The following is a 27606-nucleotide window of genomic DNA, read 5'->3' on the forward strand; positions in this document are numbered from 1 at the left end:
TTTCACAGCAAGTCATTACTTGGCCCAGGCTCCCTGTCCCTGCACTAGGGGCCCTTCTGTCCCTCCCAGAGTTCTTCATGCTTGACACCGTTACCTCCCGCCTCCCCAAAGAGCCCGCTGCCACCTTCCCGTCTGCACTTGGACATGTCACAGGCACCTCAAATTCAGGATGTCCCAACCCAAAGTTCCTCATCGTCCCCTCCACACACGTTTCCCTTCCTCTGTTCTCACTCAGTTCCTCAAACCAGTTAACTCAGCATCTTGGTGGTCACAGAGTCCTGTTGATTCTTCAGCTTACTGTATGTATCTCTTACCCAGAATATTTCTGTGGCCCCCTAACTGGCTTCTCCACTTCTACTTTGGTTCCCCCACCCCAAGTCTGTCCTTCACACATGGGCCAGAGTTATCTTTAAAAGTGTGAATATGCAATGTCATACTGAGTTCCAGTATGGTGGATTAGGCAATTTGGACCAACCCCACTATTCAGAACGAGAACAGCTGGATATGACAAATGTGTTAGGCCAGTGTGGCTGGCTAATAGATGGTCCCCCAAAGATGTCCAGGTCCTAATCCCTGGAGCCTGTGGATATGTGCCTGATGTGGTAAAAGGGGCTTTGTAGCTGTGATTAAGTTAAGGGGCTTGAGATGAGGACCTTATCCTGGGTCATCTGGGCGGGCCTGACATAATCGCAGGGGTCCTTATCAGAGGAAGAAGGAAGTCTGAGTCAGTATGAGGAGAGGTGATGATGGAAGCAAGATGGTGGAGTGATGATGTGGGAAAGGACCACGAGCTGAGGAATGCTGGCGTCCTCTGAAAGCCGAAAAGGCAAGGAAATGGAGCCTCTTCTCGAGCCTCCAGAAGGAACAAAGCCAGTGGACACCTTGACTTCAGCTCAGTGAGAGTGATTTTGTGCTTCTGACCTCTGGATCTGAAAGATAATACTCTTGTGCCAGTCACTGAGTTTGCGGTAACTTGTTACAACAGCAGCGGGAGGTGAATACAGTGGAGAAATCTGGAGGGGGTCTGGGTAGCGGGAGAAACAGAGGGATGAAGATTGTTTATATTCTGATGGGCTGAGGATGACGAGCCGCACATATACAGCCGGTCTTCAGCCAGACAGAATACAGGTCTGCCCAGTAGAGTGGCACAGCCCCCATTTTCCAGTTCTGAGGACCCCTTCTCAGGTGAGTGCCCATAGAATGGGCCCCGCTGTGCCTGCATTATGGAAACTCTAATCAGAACAACCTCAAGAGCTAACATGTGAGGGCGCCTGGGTGGATTACTTGGTTGAGCGTCTGCCTTTGGCTCAGGTCATGATCCCAGGGTCCTGGGATGGAGCCCCTCGTAGGGCTCCCTCCTCCTCGGGGAGTCTGCTTCTCCCTCTCCCTCTGCTTGCTGCTTTGCCTGCTTGTTCTTTCTCTCTCTCTCTCCATCAAATAGATGAATAAAATCCTGAAGGAAAAAAAAAGAGCTAACACGTGTTGAATGCTTGCTTTTTTTGCCAGACGCTATCCTTCAGGTTTTACACATTAACTCATTTACACCTTGCAGCCATCCCATGAGGAGTGAGTGGTCTCTTTTCCCCTTTTGTAGATTGGAGATGGTCTAAGAAGCTCCGCCTGGGGGGAAGGTTGGGCGGGATGTGCTGCAGAGGATGGAAGTGGGGTGGTGGGCGGGGTTGGTCTTGTGCATAAGGGAGAGGGCATGTAGCGAGCCCGGGCCCTGGGGAGTGGCATTGGTCCCATGGGCCTGCGCCCTCTCCCGTGGCATGGACTGAATGTGTTTGGAGATCCTTGGTGCTTTGCCCGTTCTACCCGGTGGACCTGGATGCCAGGGCAGGAGCAGCAGTCCCCAGGCATGGGACACCACAGAACCGTTCTCCCAGTGGGATGGCTTCGGCAGGCTGCTGAGCAGGGAGAGACGAATCACACAGGTGGCAGCCTGCTGTCCTCTGAGTATCTCCCCCTGCCCCACACTCCCTCTCCTCTCTCCTCTGCTCCTCTTGCAAGAAGCCTCTGCACCCACCTTTCGGGGATGGGTGAGTTTACAAGGACCATTCACCACCTGGCACAGGTGGGTGTTCAAGAAAAGTGTGGCATGACCCAAAGAATGCCTTTTCTGAGACTGATTTTTATCATCTGTGGAAAGTGGGGCTCGAAGCCGAGTTCTGTTTCTAGACCAGACTGCGCTACGGACAAGTAAAAATGTAGAAAGTCGTCATTTTACCCATTCAGATGATCCAAGTGTATAACAGCATAACATTCAACATTCTAAAATACACAAAAGCAGTGGGCACAGATTTCTAGGCACGGCAGGGCTGGGCCGTGATTTCTGGGTTCTCAGGTAAGGGGGGAGCGGTAGGAACTTGGTTGTTCGGGTGGCGCATGAAGAGGGAATGGGCTCTTGTCAAACGGTCCAAGCAGTGGAACGAGGTATACTTACATTGCAGAACCAGTAAACGAATTGTGATTTATTCCCCTTCAGCCCCCAGTGAGTGCTACACACTGCCCGTCGAGGTGAACGTTAAGTGGGTGTGGATATAAAGTAGTTCTGTCCTGGGTGTCACATGGAGACCCTGGATCCTGAGGGGCAGCTTTATTCCACCCGCAGTCTCTGGAATGAGCTGTCTTAATTACCTAGATGCAAGGATGGGGGTGGCTTTGGGAACACTGGGAGAGGGGCCAGTGATGGGAAGTGTGTCTGGCTCCATTTCTGCTTTGCTCCTCGTGACCCTTGACTGTGAAACTGGTTGCTGGGAATGGGGAAGATCCGTTTGTATGGGGCTCCGGGCTTTTAGGGAAAGAAACCAAAACCCCACCCTTGCTCCCTGAGAGTCACAGTTAGGGTCACTTAGGGTGGTGTTGATCTAAGTCTGCTGGCCTTAAAGAGCTCTGGGAAGCCCAGTGGGAGCTCACTCTACAGGAAGCCTTAATATGGGGACCTACGGGGAGGGTGGTGGGTGGGAGTGGGGAGGGGTGTGGGGCTGGTGCCCGCGGGTGTGGTAACGAGGAGCTTCCTGGCAGAGACTAATCTTTTACATTTGTGTTCTTTATAAATAAGTGAAGAAAAAGCACTTGATGGCTGGCTTGCTCATGGTGAGGAACTGGTAGGTTATTTGCAGGCAAATTGTAAGCTCAGAGGAAGGAAGACACTGTGTGTGATGCACTCCCAGGTGTTCAGGGGCGAGCAACCAGCCCTTTGGTTGTGGGATGGAGGGCTTTGGGGCCTGAGCCGGGTGTCCCGGTTTGTGCCCTATGATGGCATGGCTTCCCGAGTCACGCTGGGAGTGGCTGACAAGAGTGAATGTTCACAGCACTCCATGTGGGGAGCTAACATCCAGGTGTGGGACTGGGGAACCGCCTGTGTAGGGCTGAAGCCAGGGGAGAGAGAATGTCAGACGACAGAGCCTTGAATGGAAGAAGACACGGTGATAGTGACAGGAAAATTGGAGAAGGTGGGGGAGCCGGAAATGTGTAGGAGTCAGCCTGGTGGGCACCCTGAAGGATCTTGCAAGAAAGGCTCAGAGTAAATGTTTTTATTACTCCTGGCAAAAGCAGTTTCTTTTTGGGGGGGGGAAGCCATCATGTGCATGCCAGAGATCTGGGGGCGCTGTGAAGGGGAGTGAGGGCAAAGGCGGGGGTGAAGAACGAATTGTTCCATTTGTGGCCAGGGGTGTGCCTGACCCACTCAGGGCCACCCACATCATCTGAGCTCTGGAAAGAGGAAACGTTGGACAAGTGGGCTGCCCACTTGTAGATCAGGAGGGCTGGTGCGCATCTTTTCTTCTCCTATTCTGAGCTGATTGGGCAAGTGCGAGCTTGGCTGGAGTAGGGGATCTGAGAATGGGTGGAGAACCAGATGACCAGTGTGGTTCCGGGTAACCGCAGTGGTGTCCCTCTGGCCTGGAAGTGTGTGCAGCACATTACTCATCCTGGTGGTGTCCGCAGTGGGGTTTTGTAGATTTTCCTATACTTAACAATACATAGAACGTGTGCGAACGCAGTTTCATATTTTGTTGTTAGAGCTTTTCTTCTTAAAATTTTTTTTTTTTTTAATTTAAAACCCATGGGGTTAGTTTTTGAAAATACAGAGACTACCCATAGAGAAAACAAACCGTCCTGGCAACCTTGATTCTTTCTTTGGAGAGAACCTGTCATAGCCCAGAGAAACCCTGTGGGCGTTTATCAGACAAAAGGGAAACTTGTACAGGAGCTGGTTGGAAAAAGTGATTCAAAGAGCTACAGAATGAGAAGTCACAGCCTTCCTCCTCTCCCCACAGGTGTCCCTGAGGAAAGAGGGTTTCTTTCAGACCGAGGGTGAGTCAGAGGGAGAGATGCTGTGTGTACTGTTCTCTTTTTTATTGTCATGTATCTCATGGCTCTTTGTGTATATGGCTCATCTGCTTTTTCTGAAATCTTCATGGTGCCCTATTGAATGACTGCAACATAATTTATTTAATAAGCTCCTATTGATCCCACCCTGTGGTGATTTTCATTTCTGTGAAAACATACTTGAAAGTGTATGCTGGCTTGAGGAAGAATCTTTGCAGGGCATTTCCTAGCCAACAAATTTCTAGGTTGAGGGGTACGTGCGTTTTAGATTGACGTATATTTTGTGAATTGCCCCCCAAAATAGGCAGCACAGTTTGCAAACCCGGCATCAGAAAGTGAGAAAGCCCCAAACCCTTCAGTGGTCTCTGCTCCATTGTAAGGTCCTTGGAGAGGCCTGTGCTGACCACCCTATTCTAAGAGTGTTTCCTACTCTGTTATCTCGATTTTTCTTTTCCTTCAAAGTACCCAGTATGAACTGAAATTAAATTTGTCTGTCTGTGTCACTAAAATCTAAACCCCATAAAGATAAGGGTTTTGTATACCATTGTGTCTGTAAAGCCTGGTCGGCAGTGGACCTGTAGGCACTCACTATACATTTGTTAAATGAATTAATGAATGACTTTGATTCATTATGTTTTAAAATGCGATAGGGCTGCTCCCTCCTTGGTTCTTTCTTTTTTTTTCTTGTTCTTTTTCACAGAATTTACTTGTAATTCCCAGTTACTCTTGCTGCATAACAAATTATCCCCAAAGCTAGCAGCTGAAAACAGGTACTTTATTTTGCTCATGAGTTTTTCAGTGAGGAAGTTGGACAGGTTCTGCGGGGTGATTCTTGTCCCATGTGATTGTGTCAAATGTCCGCTGGGACTGGAGTCATCTGAAGGCTCGACTGGGCTGGATGTGCTCACTCACATGTTGGCCATTGTTCCTGGCAGCTGGGAGCCCAGCCACGGGCCTACTTGTGGCCTCTTCAGCCTTGTGGTCTTGTGGTTGTACTTCCTACATTATGGCTCTCCCCTCAGAGTAAGTGTCCCAAGAGCACCAGGTGGAAGCTGATGGCTTTTTCTAGCCTAGTCTCAGAAGTCCCATGGTGTCATTTCCTCTGTATGCTATTGGTCAAAGCAGTTACAAGCCTGCCTGCATTCAAGGGGGGAGGGACAGAGCCCCTGAGTCTGGATGGGAGGGGAGGCCAGGTCATGCTATAAAAAAGCAGGTGGGTTTGGCAATGTTCTAGGCATTGTCATAAGAAAACACAAGCTGCCATACCTGGTAATTGTCACATGTATGTTTTTTCAGATTTACCATTGGCATCATTTTGTCAAGTTCCAAAACAAGTCCCAGAGCCTCTTGGTATTTTTACACGTTTGCAGTGAATTTATGAATTAATTTTGGGAGAATTAATTAATAACTTTACAGTATTGGATCTTCCTGTGCAAGGATTTCCTTTCCTTTCTGTGTTACTGTCACGTTTTCTGCATAGACGGTCAGCCCAGTCTGCTTACGTCATTTCCCCGCTGTGCCATTCTATCCAGGCGTTATTGTCAGTGAGCTCTTTTCAGCCCGTGTTGTCTGTTTTTGTTTGTTTATAGGAAGAGAAGATATTTTTACATTTTGCAAGTTGTCAATTTGCTAAATACTCTATTTCTAATAGTTTTTTAAATTGGATTCTCTTGTACTTTCTGGGTGTATCCTGTCATTTGCCAATAACACTAATGTTGTGTCATCTGCACTTGCTATCACAGATATATTGGGTCCTAATTTTATCACCCTGGATGGTTTATCTTTTTAAGTGCATTTTTCCTGTCTTTCTTTTTCTTTTTTCTTTTTTGTTAATTTGGGTGTGTCTGTGTGGTGTTTCCCTTCTGGTACATTGGATTATTAAGAGTCTGCTTTTAGTTTTTCCCATGGTTACTCATCTAAACCTATGTATTTATTATATACAACGTTCTATTTCTTAGTTTAACAATTCTTAAATTGTTTCCGTCATTTATGAAAGTGAAAAAAAGGGACACCTGGGTGGCTCAGTTGGTTAAGCATCCGCCTTCTGCTTGGGTCATGATCCCGGGGTCCTGGGATCGAGCCCTGCGTAGGGCTCCCTCCTCGGTGGGGAGCGTGCTTCTCCCTCTGCTTCTGCTGCTCCCCCTGCTTGTGCTCTCTCTCTCTCTCTCTCTCTATCTCTCCGACAAATGAATGGATAAAATCTTAAGAAAAAAACCCCCCACATTTTCCCTTCTATCTCCTGAGTTTTATTTCTCATATTCTTATTTTTAGTTTTTTGTTTGTTTGTTTGTTTGCTGTTGTTATATTTTATCTTTACAGACCAATCTGAAAGCTCTTATTTCTAGGTTTACCAATGTTGGGCCCTATCTTAGTGACTCCCCTCTAAGACATGTGAGGAAATGAATGCATTTGTCCATCTTCCCATTTCCCACTCCATCCTGTCCAATTCAGAAGACTGTGCTTTTACATTGTCATGTTTAAACATTTCCCATCTGTAACCATAGGAAAAAGAGTTTTTTACTTTCCCCTCTGCAGGAGTCACAGCATTTTTTTAATCTCTGGGATGACATGGAGGTGTTAGGGAAAATTCTATTTAGTCTCTGGAAGTTACCTTCAGCTGTTTCCCTTCTGTTCCTCTCTAAGTTGGTGGCTGTTAGTGAGATTGTTCAGGATTTTATTTACTTGTTTCTCCCTTGCTTCCTGCTTCCAAGGCGGGTAGAGCTGGGGGCTACGAGGACCTGCTGTGTAGTACACAGGTCTGGCAGCAGCTTTGCTCCGTTGTTAGATTTTGGGGAAAGGATATTTTGGTACTGCTTTTCACTTTGCCATCTTCTTATTTTTTTCTGTAAAGAGGCTTTTGACAATTCAGTACATACTGCTTTAAGTGCAGGAGTCCCATCATTGTCTTTTTAATAGAAAAGAACCACTTAGATTAAAAAAAAATTAAGACTTAAATAGATAGATAAGAACTGTATCCTATGATTCATAGTGAAGTTTCATGCAGAAGGTCTCTTTATTCTGAATATAGCTCCTAGGAGTATCTGCTAAGCGTGTGGATAATAAAGTGCATAGGTGGGATATGTGTCAGGATTCTTAGTTGCAAAAAGCAGAGTCCATTTTAGCCAGTTTCAGAGAACTACATGTAGCGAGGACCAGTGCCAAGACCAAAGCACTGGGCTAGGAAAGTGAAGACAGCCTTGCAACCACTACTTAGCACAGACACCCCAGTTTGCTGGGATCAAATGTTAGCAGCTCTGCCACTTCTGTCTCCTTCCCTCCTCCTTTTGTGCCCATTGTCTCATACCGCTCGCCTATCAGCAAAGCCCAGACACGAGCCTGAGGCCTCGCTTCCAGGAGGGCTGGATGAGGTCTTACCTCTACCTTGGGGACATTCTCCAGATGTAGGAAGGGTGTTCAAATGATGCTAGGTGGCCACAAATTTAACAAAAACTACTACTACAGTTGTGTTCTCTGTAGTCACAGGGGAGGGAGCATGCCAGGAAGGAGAATGCATCAGGCTGGAGTTGAGGAAACTTGATTGCTCCCATGATTTCTCATATTTATTAGCTCTGTGGCTGTGAGCAGAAAATTTATTCTCTTTGACCTCAAGTTCCTCATCTGTAAAAAAGGGCTTAGGAAGTGTAGTGTTTCATATCCCTTCCAGCATGTGTAAGACACTTTGTAAATCTTTGCTGCATGCATGCATGAATGAATGAATCTGTTATCGGATGGCCTTGGAGAAAGATAAATGAGCACAAAGAGACATTGGGATTAGGTGGGTTAACTTTTGGTTATGAATTTTGTTTTAAATTAGAGTGGTTTGAAAGTCCTAGAAATTCTTCAGATTTTAGCCTTTTTTTTCTTTTAAAGTTAATTTATGGCAAGAACAAGGAAGCAAAAAGTTATCAAGAAAGCTTCAATGAAAATGAATTATTAATGATTATCTTAGCATTTAGAACATTAGAATTTTTATGTGCTTTGGTAACTGTCAGACTTCAAGATACAATAACATCCAGATAAAATAATGGGAAAGATCCTTTCCTAAGTGAGTTAAATTATTAAATTATTTATAATACTTGCTTTTGCAGTAGATGGAATAAATGGTATTTATTGAGTGAGTACCCAGAGGAACTTAGCCTCTCCATCATCTTTGGTAGGATTTGCTCATTGACTATCAACTCAATTTTAATTATTGAGTTGGCTGGCTTTCCCTTAATTTTGTTTTCCTTGGTTAAGATTAGGAGAAAGTGAGGGCAGATTATTTCTAATTTGTTCTGTCTTCCTCCAATGAGTATTATAAAAGTTGTCCTATCTCTAAAGGACCTTGTGATTTCTACATAAAAGTTGTTAGGTATATATAGCAGAAGAAGGGTCGAGCTATGTCCTCATAGCAAATCTAGATGTGTCTGTAGGGCTGAGAAGCAACCACAGGACTATGATCTCTGCTGTAGGTGCCTCACAGAATCCATTTCTCCTTTCTTACCTCCATTTCTCTTCTCTGTTCTTAGGATTGACTCTACCCCTAACTCCTGCTAAGTTTGACCTAATCATTGTATCCCACTATCTTGCCATACCAACTGTTAAAGGAATGAACACCCAGTTTCAGTCACTGTGAGAGAGTGAATTCCAGGACCTGAATGGAATTTTCCAGAAGAAATGCTCTTGCTTCTCCTAATATGAAGTGAGGAGACTGGAGACCACCACAGACATTTAATCATAAGAGGGAAGGCTGAGGGTTTTTGTGTGAACCCCAAGGATGAAGCTGATGCCCCAGAAGCAGAGCAGAAGGTAGAAAAGACTTGGGACTCTAGTGACATTGAGTTCTTGGTTTAAGCATGCCCTGAAGACCGCAGTAATCATTGAACTCTTCAGTTATGGGAGCTAGTACGTTCTCTTTATTTTATGTGTGAATGTGTGATTGAATATTTCAAGCAGCATGCAGACAAGTGAAGAGGGTAATACAACAAATTCCCATCTTTTATAATGAAAAGTATAACTCTTTTTTTTACTTGTATCAAAGTGCAGTTTTTTCCCAGACAGCTAAAGCGTAGCAAATAGTGTTGGAAGTACCTTCTGATTCTTCTGTTCAGACAGCCTCCAACTTAAGATGGTTGACTTACAGTGTTTCAACTTCACGATGTGAAAGTGATATGCATTTAATAGAAACTGTACTTTGAATTTTGATCTTTTCCCAGGCTAACAATATGTCGTAGCTGCCAATATGTGGCAGCTAGCCACAGCTCCCAGTCAGCCAGGCGATCCCGAGGGTAAACAACAGGCACATTTATCTACCATTCTGCATCCATATGACCACTCTGTTCTTCACTTTCAGTACAGTATTCAGTAACTACATGGGATATTCAACACTTTATTAGAATATAGGCTTTGTGTTAGATGATTTTGCCCAACTGTAGGCTAAAATAAGTGTTCTGAGCACATTTAAGGTGGGCTAGGCTAAGCTATGATGTTTGGTAGGTTAGATTTATTAAATGCATTTTGACTTAACAATATTTTCAAGTTACAATAGGTTTATTGGGACATAACACCACTGTAAGTTGAGGGAGATATGTAGTGCTATTATCCTTTCTCCTTTAATAATTTTGCCAGAATATGTGGTGGTTCCCCCCTCCCCCCCCTGCTTTCCAGCAATATAGTGTGCCCTTTCAATATAGTAGTTAATTTAATTTAATTGTTAAAAATTGTGATTAAATACCCATAACATAAAATTTACCATTTTAACCATTTTTGGTGTACAGCTCCATACCACCCACCCCTCAGTCTCTGGCAACCACTGTTCTACTTTTCGTCTCTGAATTTGACTACTCTAAGTACCTCATATAAGTGGAATCATACATATTTGTCTTTTTGTGACTGATGTATTACCCTTAGCATAATGTCCTCAAGGTTCATCCATGTTGAGCATCTGTCAGACTTTCCTTCATTTCTAAGCCTGAATAATATTCCATTGTATAGATGTATTGCATTGTGTTTATTCATTTATCCACTGATGGACACTTTTAGCTGTTGAGAATAATGCTGCTGTGAACATGAATGTACAGGTATGTTTGAGTTCCTCTTTTTACTTCTTTTGTGTACATACTCAGAAGTGAAATTGCTGGGTCATATGGTAATTCTAGTTTTAATTTTTGTGAGAAACAGCCTAGTGTTTTCCACAATGGCTGCGCCATTTTACATTCCCACCAGCAGTGCACAGGGTTCCAATGTCTCCATGTTCTTGCAAACATTTGTGATTGATTGATTGATTGATTGATGGTAGTCATTCTGATGGGTGTGAGGTGATACCTCATTGTGGCTTCAATTTGCATTTCTCTGATGGTTGGGATGTTGACCATCTTTTCTTGTGTTTATTGGCAATTTGTAGATCTTTTTGGAGAAATATCTATTCAAGTCCTTTGCTTATTTTAAAAACTGGGTCAATATATAGTTTTAGGTATTTTCTTTTTCTTTTTTAACCTTTGGGAATGTCTGCATGGATTATAGTTTTTGGTAGTTTTTCTGGTCCCTCCATCCCCCGCCCCCCCCCGGACTCCTATCATACTTATGTTGGACCCTCTTTGCCTATCTTCTCTATGGCTTTCTATCTTTATCTCTTTCATTTCCTTTTTATTATTGAATTTTCCTCTTTTCCATTTCCTAATTTCATTATTACCCGTGTTTATAGGTAGGATAGGTTTCTAGGTTCATCACTCTGGCATTCCTTCTGTGGTTTTCACATGGCGACAAACACTTTGGCCATGTATTTGGTGAGATTTGCCTCCTCTTCTCTAGTCCGCCACTTGTATCTGGTCCTTCTCCTTCCTTTGCCCCTATTATTCATACTTCCAATTTGGTTTCTACTCCCAGTAGTTTTGTCTTGTAAATCGGAGTCTGAAGAATCCCTGCAGTGTCACTGTTGTTCTTTTTTTTTTTTTTTTAAAGATTTTATTTATTTTTTTGACAGAGAGAGACATAGCGAGAGCAAGAACACAAGCAGGGAGAGTGGGAGAGGGAGAAGCAGGCTTCCTGCAGAGCAGGGAGCCCGATGCGGGGCTCGATCCCAGGACCCTGGGATCATGACCTGAGCCGAAGGCAGACGCTTAACGACTGAGCCACCCAGGCGCCCGTCACTGTTGTTCTTATACTGGCCCTAGCACTTCCCAGTTACTATCTGTTGGTGATTTTGGAGTTTTCTGGTTTCTAGGGTCTTCAAATGTTTTATTGCTTTTCTCCACTGCCTTACACCTTACATTACTTTTATCTTAAAGAAGATGCTTCCTTTCCTTTTGCAGTGTCATGGGCTAGGGCTTTCCATTGGGTATTAGAGTTGTTAATTTTGGTACCATTTCAGGCGTTATGGTTTGAATTTCCCATATCAAGTGATCCCACAGTTTGTCATATCAGAAGTATCTAAATTTCATTATGGAGACAGCATGGGTCTGTGGTGAAGGCAGCAGTAGTCTCATCAAGTTGTTGATTCTGTTTGTGAAATATCACTGTCTGGTGATGAAGTAGAATTATTACATACACTTTCAGTGTTTCCCGAGGTTGAATGCATTTTTTTCTCAGGTGAGCACAGTCAAGGACACCAATCTTAAACATGTTAAATGATGCTTGGATATACTTAGGATTGATATCAGAAGCTATTTTCCATTGTTTATTAGTGGGAGGTTGAATTTACAGTACCCATATATGACTTAAAAAATCTGTATTCTACCTCCATCAGAAGAGTTTACAGTGGGTTAATAATAAGCTGTGAGAGACAAGATGGCCTTTGGCCAGTACCTTCAATGTGGCAAAAATGACTTGGTTCATCATGTAATAAATTACTGTAGCATAAAACCTATGATAAACCTTCTGTTACAAAGACCACTCTTTATTAAGCAGCATCTTTTTAGAAAAAAGCAATACTATAATAAATGTAGTTCCCATAGGATATCTAACCATTAGTAGATATCCCCAACGTCATACTGTTTCGTCTTCAGTATCACAAAGTTTAAGTTGTAAGCTCTCTTCTCATTCACAGTATAATCTTTTGTTACCTCTTTGGCCATTGATGGTTGTATTGGCAGCCTTTATCAATATGCTTTTCTTCCTCCATGCTCATGTTCTTGACCTCTTGTACCCTTCTGGGGTGGACAGCATAATTTTAAGGCATATTGAAAACTACCGGATGTCTGCATTTCCTCTTTGGTTAAGCCCTGAATTTTACTTTTTCCATAATTGTATTATGTATCTGTGGAAATTAAACAGCTGTTCTGGAAAGTCAGCTGGAACTTTGGACAGAGAAATATCACAGTGCATCAGTCAGTCCCATCAACCTGTCCTGACTTTGAGCATTTTATGATGTACCCAAAAGATTTGGCAGTTGTTGTTTATTTTAATTGTATAGCTTAGCCATGTGAAAGGCAACTTTCTGTCCACACAATAATGTTTAGTTTTAGTTCTGTATGTGTAATCTTTTTGAAGACATTTGTTGGGACATTAGGTATTCAAGTTTGAAGTTCACATTCAACCACCTGGTACCACCAATGCAGATATGTGTCACAAGGAACCAATACCTTTTATGCCTGGTTAAGTTTATACCTACACAGGCAGTCACACCTGCTTGTCAGCTTATACCTCTGCTTGGCGGGTAGCAGATTTCTTTTGAGAGAGATTGGATGAGGCACCTCAACATCAGCTGAAGAAATGTTGGGGTTAGACTTAGGGAAATCCAGTGCTGTCACCCCTCTGCTCTGAAGCAGACGTAACACCTTAGTTCTGTAAAGATCTCTTCTGCTGATTTTCCTGGGGAACTGTGAGTAATTGTAGTGAAGGTTTCCATAACCTGAGCTGACTCTGGAGCAGTCTTTTCCTGCTGACTGGTGGCCAGTCCTGGCTAGCATTAGTTATTCAAAAAAAATGTATATTTTTTTATGTGAAAAATTAAAAGAAATTTAAAAATTGTGGTAAAATATACATGACATAAAATTTACCATCTTAGCCATTTAAGTGTACAGTTTGGTGTTAAGTACACATTCACACTGTTGTGAAATCTACCTCCAGAACTCTTTGCATCTTGCAAAAGTGAAACTCCATACCCATTAAGCAACAACTCCTTTTTCTTCCTTCCCCCAGCCCCTGGCATTCACCATCCTACTTTCTGTCTGTATGAATTTGATTGCTAACCATGAATTATTTTGTTCCATGTGTCAATTAATACTTAATGTGCAAGTGTCCTTTCTCCAATATCTGTTTATCTGGCTTGGAGAGTGTTCTGATTCTTCCTTCTGCAATATTACTGTGTTTTGCAAAACTAATAGGTTCCTTAAAGGGCCATGTATCAATTTTTAATATTTAATTGTACGGAATAAAATCATTCAGAATAAAGATATTTTAATAAGGTAAATATAAATTCGTATAAAATATATGAAATACAATAAAATATTTAACAGTTATCTTTAATAGAATGTGTTTTGTGAACACCTCTAATAAATTAACCCCCTTTCATAGAAAGTAGGAGTAATAATAATGAATAAAGAACAAAGAAAGGGAATAGAAATTTGAGACTGTTTTATGGTAATAGAATTAAGACAACCTTGTTGGTCACCTTCATTATGAAATTTAGACAGCTTGCAGATTTGAAAAAAAAATTGGAGGGGGGAATTTTTTGCTTTTTTTTCTAAGATGTGTAATGGGTTTCTGAAGCTAAATTTTAAATTCTTTGAAAAAGTCAAACAGCATTTTTTTTTCTCTCCACTAGATAACTTTGAAGGGAAAATGGAAACTATCGCCTCATCAGGTTCCCAAAACCAACTATGTCACATATTAGAATCAAGGCCATGACCTGTGTCAGAAGCAGTGTGAGCCTCTGGAGGTGTGTCCCGGGAGCAGGGGTCTACTTCTGGTTCACAGGCATGGTGGGAGTCCTCTGGTTTATGCAGCTTTAGCGGACAGGCATGGTTTGCTCAGCCTGCACCCAGCTCCTATTGTAAGCCACATATAAGCAAGTGTAGAGAGTATCTTTGAAAGTAAGAAGTTACTCTGGGTATATAGCCCAAAGAATTAAAAACAGGAACTTGAAGGGGTCTTTGTACCTGCTGTTCATAGTAGCATTATTCCCAGTAGCCAAGGTGGAAGCAACCCAAGTGTCCACTGATGGATGAATGGCTAACAAATGTGGTCTGTCCATATAATGGAATATTATTCAGCCTTAAAACAGAAGGAAATTCTGACACCTGCTACAGCGTTGATGAACCTAGAGGACATTATGCTGGGTGAAATAAGCCAGATAGTGTATGATTCCACTTATATGAGGTTGCTGGAGTTGTCAGATTCATAGAGATAGAAAGTTGGGGCCTGTGGACAGAGGGGACTTTGGGGCGTTAATGTCTGAAGGGTTCAGAGTTTCAGTTTTGCAAGATGAAAAGAGTTCCGTGGATGGATGGTGGTGATGGTTGCACAACAGTGTCAATATACTTAATGACACAGAACTGTATGTTTAAAATTTTTTTAAATTAAATTTTAAAAAATTCAAAAAATTAATAATAATTAAAAAAAAAAACCCAAGAAGTTAGGAACATTATTTGAATGAGATAAAAATACAGTGCACCTCACCAATTAAAACCAAAAGCAGGAGAACCACCTAATTCAGGAAACTATAGAAGAGTAAAAGATGAGTTTTTTTTTTTTAAGGCCTATTTTGCTTTCATGTATGTGTAATAATTCTGACTGTGTCAGCCCTAGTCAGCAATGTAAGACCCACTTCTCTCATTTCCTGCTGTTCCTGGATAAGCCTGCTCTTTAGCTGGCCTGCGAGGCCCCTCTCATCTGGCTCTGCGGCCGACCCCTCAGACCATCCTGTGCAGCATCTGCATGACAGCTACAGTGGCCTCTCGATGCCCCCCAAACCCTGCTTTTTCCCTCCAGTTACAGGACATTTGTGCCTCTTCTTCCATCTGTCTAGAAAACATTGTTTCTTTTTTTCTAAGACTGAGGTATATAATTCTTCTCTGAAGCTGGATTCCAAGTTCTCATAACTCCTTTTTATGCTTCATGTCTTATCTTTTAGTTGCTTTCACAGAGGGCTCTCCTTGACCCCTGACCCCTCCTCTTGCTGTAAGAACCCCGGCCCTCCCTCCATCCCATTCCTTGGCCCACCCAGGCCTGTTCTCCTGCACTGTCCTCTCTCCTAGCTTTCTCTTCTGTTAAACTCCTTTCGCTATCTGAAATCCAATTCCCCTGATTTCTTTGTCTTTTCCCCACTGGAGCATAGGCTCCCTGAGGCAGGGGTCTGGATAGGTGTATCCACGCTGCCTCTAGGACCAGGCTTGGCCCACGGCAGGTGCTCAGTAGGGATTTACAGAATAAGCCAATGAACAGATGAAATGAGCCTTGATTCCTGCAGGCGTACTACTCTGCGTCCACTGTCTGATTTCCAGAGGTGGGTCCGGTGGGTCCGGTGGGTCTTTGTCAGTTTGTGATGCCTTTTATAGTCAGTAGAGGTCTGTGAATACCTGGTGGTTTGTGATCATCAGGCCAGGAGTCATGTAGATACCCAAGAATTGCTCTGGCTTTGTCATTTTGAGAGGCCAGCTGGATTCTTTTTAATGGGCTTTGTTATTTTAAAAAATATTTTCCTCACATCCTCAGACAGATTCTATGTCTAGTCCAGTGGTCTCGGAATATTATTAGGATAACTATTCAAGGCTAGAGGACTACTTTGTTGTCTACCTTTCACTTACTTTAAAGATTGCTTTTTTATACTTGTGTTTAGAGAAAACAGTTAAAAAGTCCAGTGATAGCATGTCTCTGAGCCCTGGCTGGCTTTAGCACTTTCTCAAACACACTCTTTAGGGGAGATCACATGTGCAGTTTGTAGGGTTACATCACTTTATAAATGCTTAAGAACAAGCCGAAGGGAGAGTTGGCAATTACTTTTATGATATCAGGTAATTATAGGTGGCAAGCAAAGTCTTAGGCTTTTCTCTCCTGATGTGTTGTAACTCTTGATGTATTATTTTAAGATGGCCATATTACCATAAAAGTAGACACACATCTACCTGTCTTGGCTTGGTTTCCCCCTGTGAACGTGATGTTTCCCCTCTCTCTTGGCTGGTGTCTGGAAACAATTTCATCGAGCCCTGGTGGGTAAAAACAGAGTTGACAGGTTTGCATTTGAATGCCCTCCAGTGGCCTCTTGGAGGTCTCTTTTTTTCCATCGAAACTGGAAGACTGTGGGTATGGCTCCCAGAAAAGTTGGGGTGTCAGGAAAGGTGGGGTGGGGTGTCAGGAATGGGCTGTGGGCTTTCGCTGTCAGGTGTGACTTAGACAAAGGAGTCCCCTTGAGGCCACAGAGCACTTGACCGACTGGCCTACACTGGACACACTTGCCTAGACCTTGTCTTGGGAGCCAGTGACTCAGGGCAGGATGAGAACAGCGGTGGCAGCAAGCATCTGCAGCATGGGGGGCTTCCCAGGCAGTAAGTACTGTGATGGCACGACAGCGTGCCTGCATCCAGCTGTGGGAGTGCCATCTGTTGTCTAGAGCCAGCACTGAATCTCCTCCTTCTCTGGGCAGGATTGTGGGCATCGTGCTTGGCTCTGTAGCCCTCAGGATTTCCTTTTGCCTTCCTAGAGATTTTGTAAGTCACCCAATATTCTTTAGGCAAGTTACATTTTCCACTTTGCTCAGCCCACCTGTGTTCTGTTGGTTGCAAACAAAAGCCCAGAATAATACCAGGTTGCAGTAAGAAGTGGACACAGGGAGTCCACAATCTGGGCAATGGGGACAGGGCATCTGGGTCTGAGAATTCACCCAGGTGAGGGTAGAAGGCTGGGCAGTTCAGCTGAGATCAAGTGATGGGTTTCTGACAGTCTGTGGAAAGTGGAGGGGTGCCAGCTATTGAGATTGTTCCCTCTGATCACCCAAAGCAAGAGGTGAACCTGAAGACACTGAAGGCAACCTTGGGGAATGGAAGAGGAAGAGGTGTCTGAGGAAGTCAGTGACTGGGGAAGAGGGAGCTTGTTGCTTCTAATGGTTTGTCAGTTTAGAGAACAAGGAGGATGAGCCCAAGGTCTTCAATTTTCTGCTTTCACCATGGCCTGATCATGAAGAATTTTCTATGATTGCACTGAAACAAGGGGACTGTGCCTGTGTGTGCTAAAACAGAGGAGCGGGGAGATTCAAAGTGTGACCCCTCTGGTTGCTGATTACACCAGCAGGTGTGTTCATAGTCTTGCCTGGCTCTTGATTGAGGAAGACTGTGATGGAATGTGGAAGAAGATTTGGAAGACAGACCCCATGGTCAGTCCCCACTCAGCTGTCTTTACCAACCAAAGCAGGTCCCAATCCCTCTCACTCAAACACCTCACCTGGGAAGCCAGTTTCCTCATGTTTATATCCCACCACCCCTTATCATATCCAGACTTGAGTCAGAGCCCAGCAAGGTAGGTTAGTGTAGCTGCTGTTACAGAGTTCACAAGGAGAAAGCTTATATACCAATTGAAGTTGAATTTTGCTGATTTACATAGATGCAAATTTGGCTAATGTATGCATGAGTGGAAGCCAAGGGTGCTAAAGCAGGGAGGGACAGACATAATTTTAGGTTACGCCAAATTTATCAGTGTGGGTGTACTTCCTCCAAAAAGAGCTTAAATCCCACATTCATCTTTAAACCATTGATTCTTTATCTTTCCATGTCCTTTGTTCCCTCATATCCTCACCTCCTTCCTTACCCAACTAATTTCTTCCAACTTACTTTCTGAGGTCAATCATTATCATACCTGCATTGTTTGCCCCTTTACCTCCCTTCCTCTTCTCTTACTTCATTATACATTTTTGGCAAAACCCCAACCCTGTTGGATCCAACTCTGCTTACTCCATGCATGGATCTGCCCAGCTATATATGGCTGGTACAAAACATGAGACCATGCTAAGTGGTCTAAATGACCACATTCATGACCTTGTGTTCTTTCCCTCATTCACATATGCGGTAGACCCTCTCCCAGACACTGCTGTGGGATATAGCAGGGTAGACAAAAATCCCTGCCCTCATGGAGCATACATGTTAGTGGAGGATAGACAATAAACATGAAAAATAGGTAAAATGCATAATGATAAGTGTTAAGAAGAAGAAATAAAGCCAGGGGAGGGGGTCTGAAGGGTAATGGGGAAGGGATTGGGAAGGCCTCATTGATGAGGTGATTTTTTAGTAGAGACCTGAAGAAGTGAAGGAATGAGCTAGGCAGATATCTGGGGAAGGGCATTTCAGCCAGTGGGCAGAAAAAGTGCAAAGGCCTTGAGGTTGGAACCTCCTTGGTATGCTCAAAGGACAGTGTGGCAATAGTGGAGTGAAGAAGAGGGAGAACAGTTGGAAACAATGATCAGGCCCCTGATCATCTGGGGCCTTATAAATCATTGGGAGGATTTGGGCTTTTTTCTCTGAATGAAATGGGAGCTACTTGAGGTTTCTGAGCAGAGGAGCAGCCTGACCTCACTTAGATTCTAACAGGACCATTCTGGGGGCTCTATTGTGAATACTTTGAAGGAGGGGAAGCAGGGGGACCAGTTAGGAGGCTATTGCAGTGATCCAACAAGAGATGATGGTGGCTTGGACTTGAGGAAAAGTACTTGGATTTTGCATATATTTTGTAAAATGGTCCTCAGTTTTATAGTTAATCTCTAAATTAGTCTAAAAGAGGAATCAGGAGGAAACCGAAGGAGAGATAGATGTTATATGAGACCCGGCACTTGGACTAGGAGTGCTTTAGGTGGCAGAAAGATCATGGCATGATGTGTGGAGCAAAGCTGCCTGTGTGTTTGGAAGTGTGAGGTTGGGAAGAAGGGAGACTGTTGATGCTGGGTGGTCACACAGGTGGACTGTAGAGGGCATTTGCTTCTCATGGATGCTTTCTCTGTTGGATGGGCCCCTTCTTCTTGGGGCCAGTAGTAAGCTAAGAACTCATATTTGTCAGCTTGCTTTCGGTTGCAAGTATAGGCATCTTCAGCTCCAAATGGCTGAAGCAGAAGGAAAATGTGTTATTTCACAGAGTCAGAAGTGTAGGAAAAGGAAGTTCTATTTGTTTCCGAGGGCTGCGCTAACAAAGTATCACTAACTGGGTGGCTTAAAACAAGACAGATTTATTCTCTCGCAGTCCTGGGGGCTAGAAGTCTGAAATCGAGGTATGAGCAGGCCATGCTTCCTGAGACTCTGGGGAGAACCCTTCCTCGTATCCTCCCCATTTCTGGTGCTGGCTGTCAGTCCTTGGTCTTCCTTGGCTTGCAGCTGCAAGTCTGTGGTCTCAGCCTCCATCTTCACATGGCCTTCTCCGTGTGCGTCTTCATATCATCTTCCCTTTATGTGTGTCCGCAACCAAATTTCCCCTTTTTACAAGGATACCAGTCGTACTGGATTAGAGCCCAATCTAATGACCTCATTTTAGCTTGGTTAAATCTGTGAAGGCCCTCTTTCCAAATACAGTCACATTCTAAGGCACTGGGGGTAAGGACTTCAATCTATCTTTTTTGGAGAACACAGTCTCCCAACAGAAGATTTCCAGGTTGTTGATTTAGTACCTGAGTGACATCATCAAGGACCCAGGTTCCTTCCATCTTTCTGCTCTGCTGTTAAGAATGTCTTGGCTTGACTTCAGGCTGGATGGCTGCTGTAGCTCTAGGCATTGCGGTCAGCGAGGACAGTGTCCAACAGGAGAGGGATTGCTCATTTCTGTGTCTCTTCTTAATGGCAAAGAAATCTTTCCCCGGGGTCTTTCATCAGATTTCCCCTCATGTCTCATTGGTCACATGCTCATCCTTAAACCAATCATAGGCAAGGGGAATGGGCTACTTAGTAACCCTTCCCCGGAGCTGGAGGTAGATTTAGTTGAGCTTGAGTCGCATGGGAAAAGGATGGACAACTGAGACAAAGCTGGGAATCTGCCCATGAGGATGAAGGAAACATGGCTGTTGGGCAGGTTGTCTACTGGGTCTACAACCCTCAGGGGATGTTTTCTGGCCAAACCATGGGTCTCTGATTCCAGCTCCCCTTATAAGGGTCATAATCAGTGCTCCAAAGCAGTGGCTCCCCGATTGTCAAATTTGTCATCTGGTAAAATTTCAAGAATATTTTAGTGTCCAACGTAAGGCTGCTAACTTTGTTTTTTCAGAGTGAAACTGTGATCTTCTGTCACAGCATTTCATTACATCAAATAAAAAAAAGGATATTTTAATAAGAGAAAGTTATACAGGACACTCAGGTTAAAGGTTAGCTTCTTTTTTTTAAAGATAGTTCTTTACATGTAATAAAGTCATCTCTTTGGAAAAGTGGACAGTGTGCATTCATTTATTCTTTCCATCAGGCTACAGATACTTACTGGTATTTTTTTTCTCCTGAGAAATTGCCTTTATTTTTTCCCCTGAGAATTGCCTTTATTTTTATCCTTTTCTCTGGACCAGTGAAAACTTCAACTCTGGCCTTAGTGTGGTGGTAACCATGCCTAAGAACTTACCTACCACTGAGGTGCAGTTAAGGTTCCTTCTCCATGATGCCTTGCAGGGTGCTTACCACATTCCTTGTAGGGGCATCTCCAGTGGACTGGGCTGCCAGAGGTTTAACTCATCTCCTACTTACAGTAAATAAGCTTCAGCCTTTAAAAGAATTTTGGCATTTCATTGCTGAAAGAGATTAAGTATTTTCCAAACTTGGACACCTAGTCTGGGTCATTTATAGACATTGAAGAAGTATAGTTCTTTATCTTTTACTTCTTTTCTGTTGCTAAAGCATCCCTTTTATTCATGGTGAAATAAAAACCCTTGAATATTTTTCAGTGCAAGGAGGGATATAAATAAAATAGTGAAGTACAAACCAATAATCATAATACCCTGGAAGCTCAGTTTTCCATTTTAGGTTTTAGAATTCATGAGCCACATTTACAAAGTCTAACCCGGTATTGCCATGAAACCCTTTTTTAGTTAGGTGAAAATCCATTGTCTTAAAGACTCCAATGCAGAAATCAGTTCCCAGTATTTAGGATTGTAACAGGAGGATTGGAATCAGAGTTTGGATGGCTCAAACATTCCCATGAAAGCCCATCCTCCCTTTTTTACCAAGGGGTACCAGCATTAGTGTGGGCTTTGGTTGAATGTACAAAGTCGCCATTTTTGTGGGTCACATATGGTCCAATTTGGGCAGTAGCATACAGTCCAACCTAATGCATCTTCTGAAGTTCCAGAGTCATGCATGGAGAGTCCTGGGACCCTGGCATAGCACAACTGAAGAGATAGAAAACAGACCCAAATGCTGTCCTGTTTCTCATTGCTTGGGCCCACTGTGGTCTGCTGGTGGCTCTTTGCTGAGGAAGATGGCTCATTGCTGAGGAAGGAGAGGAAGTTGGAAAAGTTGGAAAAAGAAATTTCCTTTCTTTTTCCCCCAAAGGGAGCACAGAGCTGTGGTCTGCCCAAGTGGGAGGTTCCCTTGCTATAGGGGTGAAATGCCAGCCTCCTGTTTTTTTTTTTTTTTTAATTTTTTTATTGTTGTGTTAATCACCATACATTACATCATTAGTTTTAGATGTAGTTCCATGATTCATTGTTTGTGCATAACACCCAGTGCTCCATGCAGAACGTGCCCTCTTTAATACCCATCACCAGGCTAACCCATCCTCCCACCCCCCTCCCCTCTAGAACCCTCAGTTTGTTTTTCAGAGTCCATCGTCTCTCATGGTTCGTCTCCCCCTCCGATTTCCCCCCCTTCATTCTTCCCGTCCTGCTATCTTCTTCTTTTCTTTTTTTTCTTAACATATATTTCATTATTTGTTTCAGAGGCACAGATCTGAGATTCAACAGTCTTGCACAATTCACAGCGCTTACCAGAACACATACCCTCCCCAGTGTCTATCACCCAGTCACCCCATTCCTCCCACCCCACCCCCCACTCCAGCAACCCTCAGTTTGTTTCCTGAGATTAAGAATTCCTCATATCAGTGAGGTCATATGATACATGTCTTTCTCTGATTGACTTATTTTGCTCAGCATAATACCCTCCAGTTCCATCCACGTCGTTGCAAATGGCAAGATCTCATTCCTTTTGATGGCTGCATAATATTCCATTGTATATATATACCACATCTTCTTTATCCATTCATCTGTCGATGGACATCTTGGCTCTTTCCACAGTTTGGCTATTGTGGACATTGCTGCTATAAACATTGGGGTGCACGTACCCCTTCGGATCCCTACATTTGTATCTTTGGGGTAAATACCCAGTAGTGCAATTGCTGGATCGTATGGTAGCTCTATTTTCAACTTTTTGAGGAGCCTCCATACTGTTTTCCAGAGTCAGCCTCTTGTTTTTTTACTGGGGTGTCAGATCAGCTCATTTGAAAAGGGGGGATTCCATGGTGAAGATGACCATAGATGTGGGAAGACAGAATCTCTGCCACAGTCCCTTTGGAATGGACTATCTGGACCGGGGATACAAGAGGCTCAATGGTGACCATGACGGACCTTTCCCCAGACTTTCTGGGCTGCATAAACTGCTTGGGATTCTTATACTCCATGGTGAAATTGAATTTCTTGCCAGGGGGACAGAGGAGGCTTAGAAGTATTTCTTGCAGAAAAACTTACAGAGGTATTTCTTGTCCCTGAGTCTAGTCCAGTGACTGTGTCCCCAGTCACTCCTCCAGCTACTGCTTCTCCTTCCCCCTCTGGTTACCACTCCATCAGCAGTCTGGAGCAGCTCTTTATGGTCCCGATGTCTGATATATTTAAAGTGACCACGGCTTACTGCTACCAAAATGCGCACTTTTTATGATATAAGAAAAACATAGGTTGTTGGAAACATTTTTGGAGAGTTGAAGTTTGGTGTGCTGTGGATTTGGGAGCAGATAGGTATGATACACCCAAAGAGAATGGAGGCCTTTTTAGACCCGCCTGGCGCTTCCTGCCTGTGCAGCCTTGGGTGTGTTGCCGAGCCTCCATTTGTGCAACTGTGGAGTGGTGATAAGGAGCCTATCTGTGGGAAATCCACAGTCAGAGAGAATTAACTGAAATGGTCTGTATACAGTACGTAGAACATGTACTCAATGCATGTTAATCTTGCCTTGCACCTACAAAGGTCAGAGTAGCATGGAAGGGTCTGCTGTCTTTGGATGGTAAATACATAACTGGCTGTAATCTTGGTCGTTCTATTTAATGCCTTTTATTCTTTGTGTGTGTGTGTGTGAAATGCTAGTGGAATTTATGTATTTTTATTAAGTATTTCAATCTGAAAATTATTTTTAATTCTTGGGAAGACCTTGGATTTTGTAGGTTTTAAAATCTAGTAGAGGTAAATCCTATGGGCGGTCTCTGCTCTTTTGTTAAAACAATATAAATCCTTATTTGCTGTTACAGCCTATACGGAAAGTTTTCAAAATCAAAACTCAGGCTTAAGCATTGGTTTGGCTAACTTAATTTGGTCAGCCCATTTGTCAAAGTGAGATTTTAGTTTTAGGTTAGAAGATGATGCTGTTTGGCACATCAGTGACCAACAGTCAGTCTGTGATTGCATATTCTCTCAGAAGTTGCTAGAACAGCTGGTGTTGGAGCTACTAAAACAAGTGTGTGGGATGTATCAGTTTTGTGTGACTGCCAGCAGGAAGGTATGACCATGTTTTCTGCCTACGATTCTGAATAGATGCCTAAATCATCAAGAGAATTTTTTCGTAGTGTATCTGGGCTATGAATACCACAAGTTAGAAACCACTGTCTCCTTCTTGCATAACAACATTTTATCCTTGCAGAATATATTAAAATGTACTTGAAAGTTTTAGTAAACACAGATCACTTCTTGAGCTTTTTGTTTACCAGTGATGTTTTCTGAAGAAAATATTTTCTCTCAATCACAGTGTGGTGAAATAAATTTAAGACCGTGCTCCTCAATATGGGATAAACATTAAAAATGGTACATTTCAGACAACCCTTTGATCCCCTGGCCCTCCCTACTCCCATGTTTGGCTCTCCCCAGTTGGGCCCTGCTTTTTTTCTTTCAAGTTCCAGACCTCTGAACCAGGAGTCTGCTTGATCTCCTAGGCTCTAGTCAAGGTAGAAGATGCTATACCCCACAATGGCCCACTTGCCAAGAAGTAAATGCTTCTAATGTGAAATTCTGAATTACTTTAAGTTTCATGGTTAGTTTCAAAGTTTGGAATGTCTGTGAGGAGTCCTGGTGAAAAAGATAGGAGGCATTTAAAATACGTTTGTTGAATGAATCTTTGGTAGACAAAATTGCCTGCTCCCTTCCCCCGCTAACTCCCTGTCTCAAGGAAAGCCATGCATAAGGAATTTGCAAAAGGCAGGAGTGATAAAGAGCCATTGTAGGTAAGAAGAAAACTTCAGAAGGTATGACACAACCACCCTGGGGCATCCACTTCTCCATCTATGGTTGCAGATACTAAGAGGAAGAATAAAGCAATGCGCTTCTCTCTTTTCTTCTCTGTTCTTTCTTTATCCATGATCCCAGGCTTATTGGGGGAGCCATTTTGGAGATGGGTCTACATGTGAGCTCTGAAATACTGACAGGATCTAGGACAGGGCCCAGAGGAAAGGCTGCAGGAGGTATTTGGCCAGAGCCTGCTCTGGGTTTGTGGCCAAACCCACAGCCCTTGGTTACAACAATATTTTTATTGTATCCCAAAATAAAAAGTCCTAGAAAGTCCAGTATACTCTCAGGTAGGATTTCAAGAAGCATTATAAAGCCCTGAATGTTGCCCAGTTTCAAGCTGTTTTACAAAGCAGTGATCACCAAGACCGCATGGTACTGGCAGAAAAACAGACATACAGACCAATGGAACAGAATAGAGAGCCCAGATATGGACCCTCAACTCTATGGTCAAATAATCTTCAACAAAGCAGGAAAAACGCAATGGAAAAAAGACAGTCTCTTTAATAAATGGTGCTGGGAAAATTGGACAGCCACGTGCAGAAGAATGAAACTTGACCATTCTCTAACACCATACACAAAGATAAACTCAAAATGGATGAAAGACCTCAATGTGAGACAGGAGTCCATCAAAATCCTAGAGGAGAACATAGGCGATAACCTCTTTGACATCGGCCACAGCAACTTCTTTCAAGACACATCTCCAAAGGCTAGTGAAACAAAAGCAAAAATGAACTTCTGGGATTTCATCAAGATAAAAAGCTTCTGCACAGCAAAGGAAACAGCCAACAAAACAAAGATGCAACCCACAGAATGGGAGAAGATATTTGCAAATGACACTACAGATAAAGGGCTGGTATCCAAGATCTATAAAGAACTTCTCAAACTCAACACCCCAGAAACAAATAATCAAGTCAAGAAATGGGCAGAAGACATGAACAGACACTTCTCCAAAGAAGACATACAAATGGCTAACAGACACATGAAAAAATGTTCATCATCATTAGCCATCAGGGAAATTCAAATCAAAACCACACTGAGATATACCACCTTACACCAGTTAGAATGGCAAAAATTGACAGGGCAAGAAACAAATGTTGGAGAGGTTGTGGAGAAAGGGGAACCCCTTACATTGTTGGTGGGAATGCAAGTTGGTACAGCCACTTTGGAAAACAGTGTGGGGGTGCCTCAAAAAATTAAAAATAGAGCTACCCTCTGACCCAGCAATTGCACTCCTGGGTATTTACCCCAAAGACACAGATGTAGTGAAAAGAAGGGCCGTATGCACCCCAGTGTTCATAGCGGCAATGTCCGCAATAGCCAAACTGTGGAAAGAGCCGAGATGCCCTTCAACAGATGAATGGATAAAGAAGATGTGGTCCATATATACAATGGAATATTACTCAGCCATCAGAAAGGATGAATACCCAACTTTTACATCAACATGGATGGGACTAGAGGAGATTATGCTAAGTGAAATAAGTCAAGCAGAGAAAGTCAATTATCATATGGTTTCACTTATTTGTGGAGCATAAGGAATGGCATGGAGGACACTAGGAGAAGGAAGGGAAAAATGAAGGGGGGGAAATCAGAGGGAGAGATGAACCATGAGAGACTATGGACTCTGAGAAATAAACTGAGGGTTTAGAGGGGAGGGGGGTGGGGGGATGGGTTAGCCCAGTGATGGGTATTAAGGAGGGCATGTACTGCATGGAGCACTGGGTGTTATAGGAAAACAATGAATCGTGGATCACCACATCAAAAACTAATGATGTATTTTATGGTGACTAACATAACATAATAAAATTAAATTAAAAAAAAAGGCAATCCAAGAAAAAAATATAAAGCCCTGAATGTAGTCTAAAAAATAAATGAAAGTAATCTCAGGAAACAAACTGAGGATTGCTGGAGTGGGGGGTGGGGTGGGAGGGATGGGGTGACTGGGTGATAGACACTGGGGAGGGTATGTGCTCTGGTAAGCACTGTGAATTGTGCAAGACTGTTGAATCTCAAATCTGTACCTCTGAAACAAATAATGCAATATATGTTAAGAAAAAAAAAAGAAGAAGATAGCAGGAGGGGAAGAATGAAGGGGGGGAAATCGGAGGGGGAGACGAACCATGAGAGACGATGGACTCTGAAAAACAAACTGAGGGTTCTAGAGGGGAGGGGGGTGGGAGGATGGGTTAGCCTGGTGGTGGGTATTAAAGAGGGCACGTTCTGCATGGAGCACTGGGTGTTATGCACAAACAATGAATCAGGGTACACTACGTCTAAAACTAATGATGTAATGTATGGGGATTAACATAACAATAAAAAAATTAAAAAAAAATAAATGAAAGTAATTTTCAATAAAATAATATGTATTTTGTTGCTTAGGAAGGTCTCCCCCTAAGATACGTAATGAATGACCAGATACTTGCACTTCTGCCTACCATCACCATGGACATGACAGCTGCCTCTGTGGCCGGGATATAATACTGTGCTGGAGTGGCCTTTTCATCAGGGGCATGATTTTCCCAAATGATGACCAGCTCTGGGTAAAGGTTTGGACACACTAAAGTTCCCACAGTTGACCTGGTGGTTGCAGTGCTGGGTCACTCAGTATGTATCAGAACAATGGAGAAACATCTTGGGTTTAAGCATGGAAGAGAGTTTTAGGCTGAGATTATTATATACATGGGTGATGCAGCCACATTAATGTTTCAAGGTTAGCACCTCTTGTATTGAAGATGGCTACCATTCCTGGCCTGGCCACCGTTCCTCAAATGCCAGGAATGACACAGCCATATGATAACCCAGAGTGCTCACAAGAGCCTTGAGATCTACAGCTGTAGAGCTAGGCTCAGGGAACTTATTTAGTCCTGTTCCTTGG

The 27606-nt window shown here is 43.2% G+C and overlaps 1 protein-coding gene across 2 annotated transcripts in view; it reads left to right on the forward strand.

Moving 5' to 3' along the window:
* FAM189A1 (family with sequence similarity 189 member A1) overlaps positions 1-27606 on the forward strand; it is a 470556-nt gene that overhangs the window by 18367 nt on the left and 424583 nt on the right. Inside the window, exon 2 of one of the 2 annotated variants that reach the window (XM_032391245.1) lies at positions 4281-4317. The exons of the other annotated variant lie outside the window; for it this stretch is intronic. The gene's annotated coding sequence lies outside the window, so the exon portion shown is untranslated. The remainder of the gene's footprint in view (positions 1-4280; positions 4318-27606) is intronic. 2 annotated transcript variants of the gene reach the window in all.

The sequence above is a fragment of the Phoca vitulina genome, unplaced genomic scaffold, assembly GCF_004348235.1.
Source record: "Phoca vitulina isolate PV1807 unplaced genomic scaffold, GSC_HSeal_1.0 scaffold61, whole genome shotgun sequence".
Classification (NCBI taxonomy): domain Eukaryota; kingdom Metazoa; phylum Chordata; class Mammalia; order Carnivora; family Phocidae; genus Phoca; species Phoca vitulina.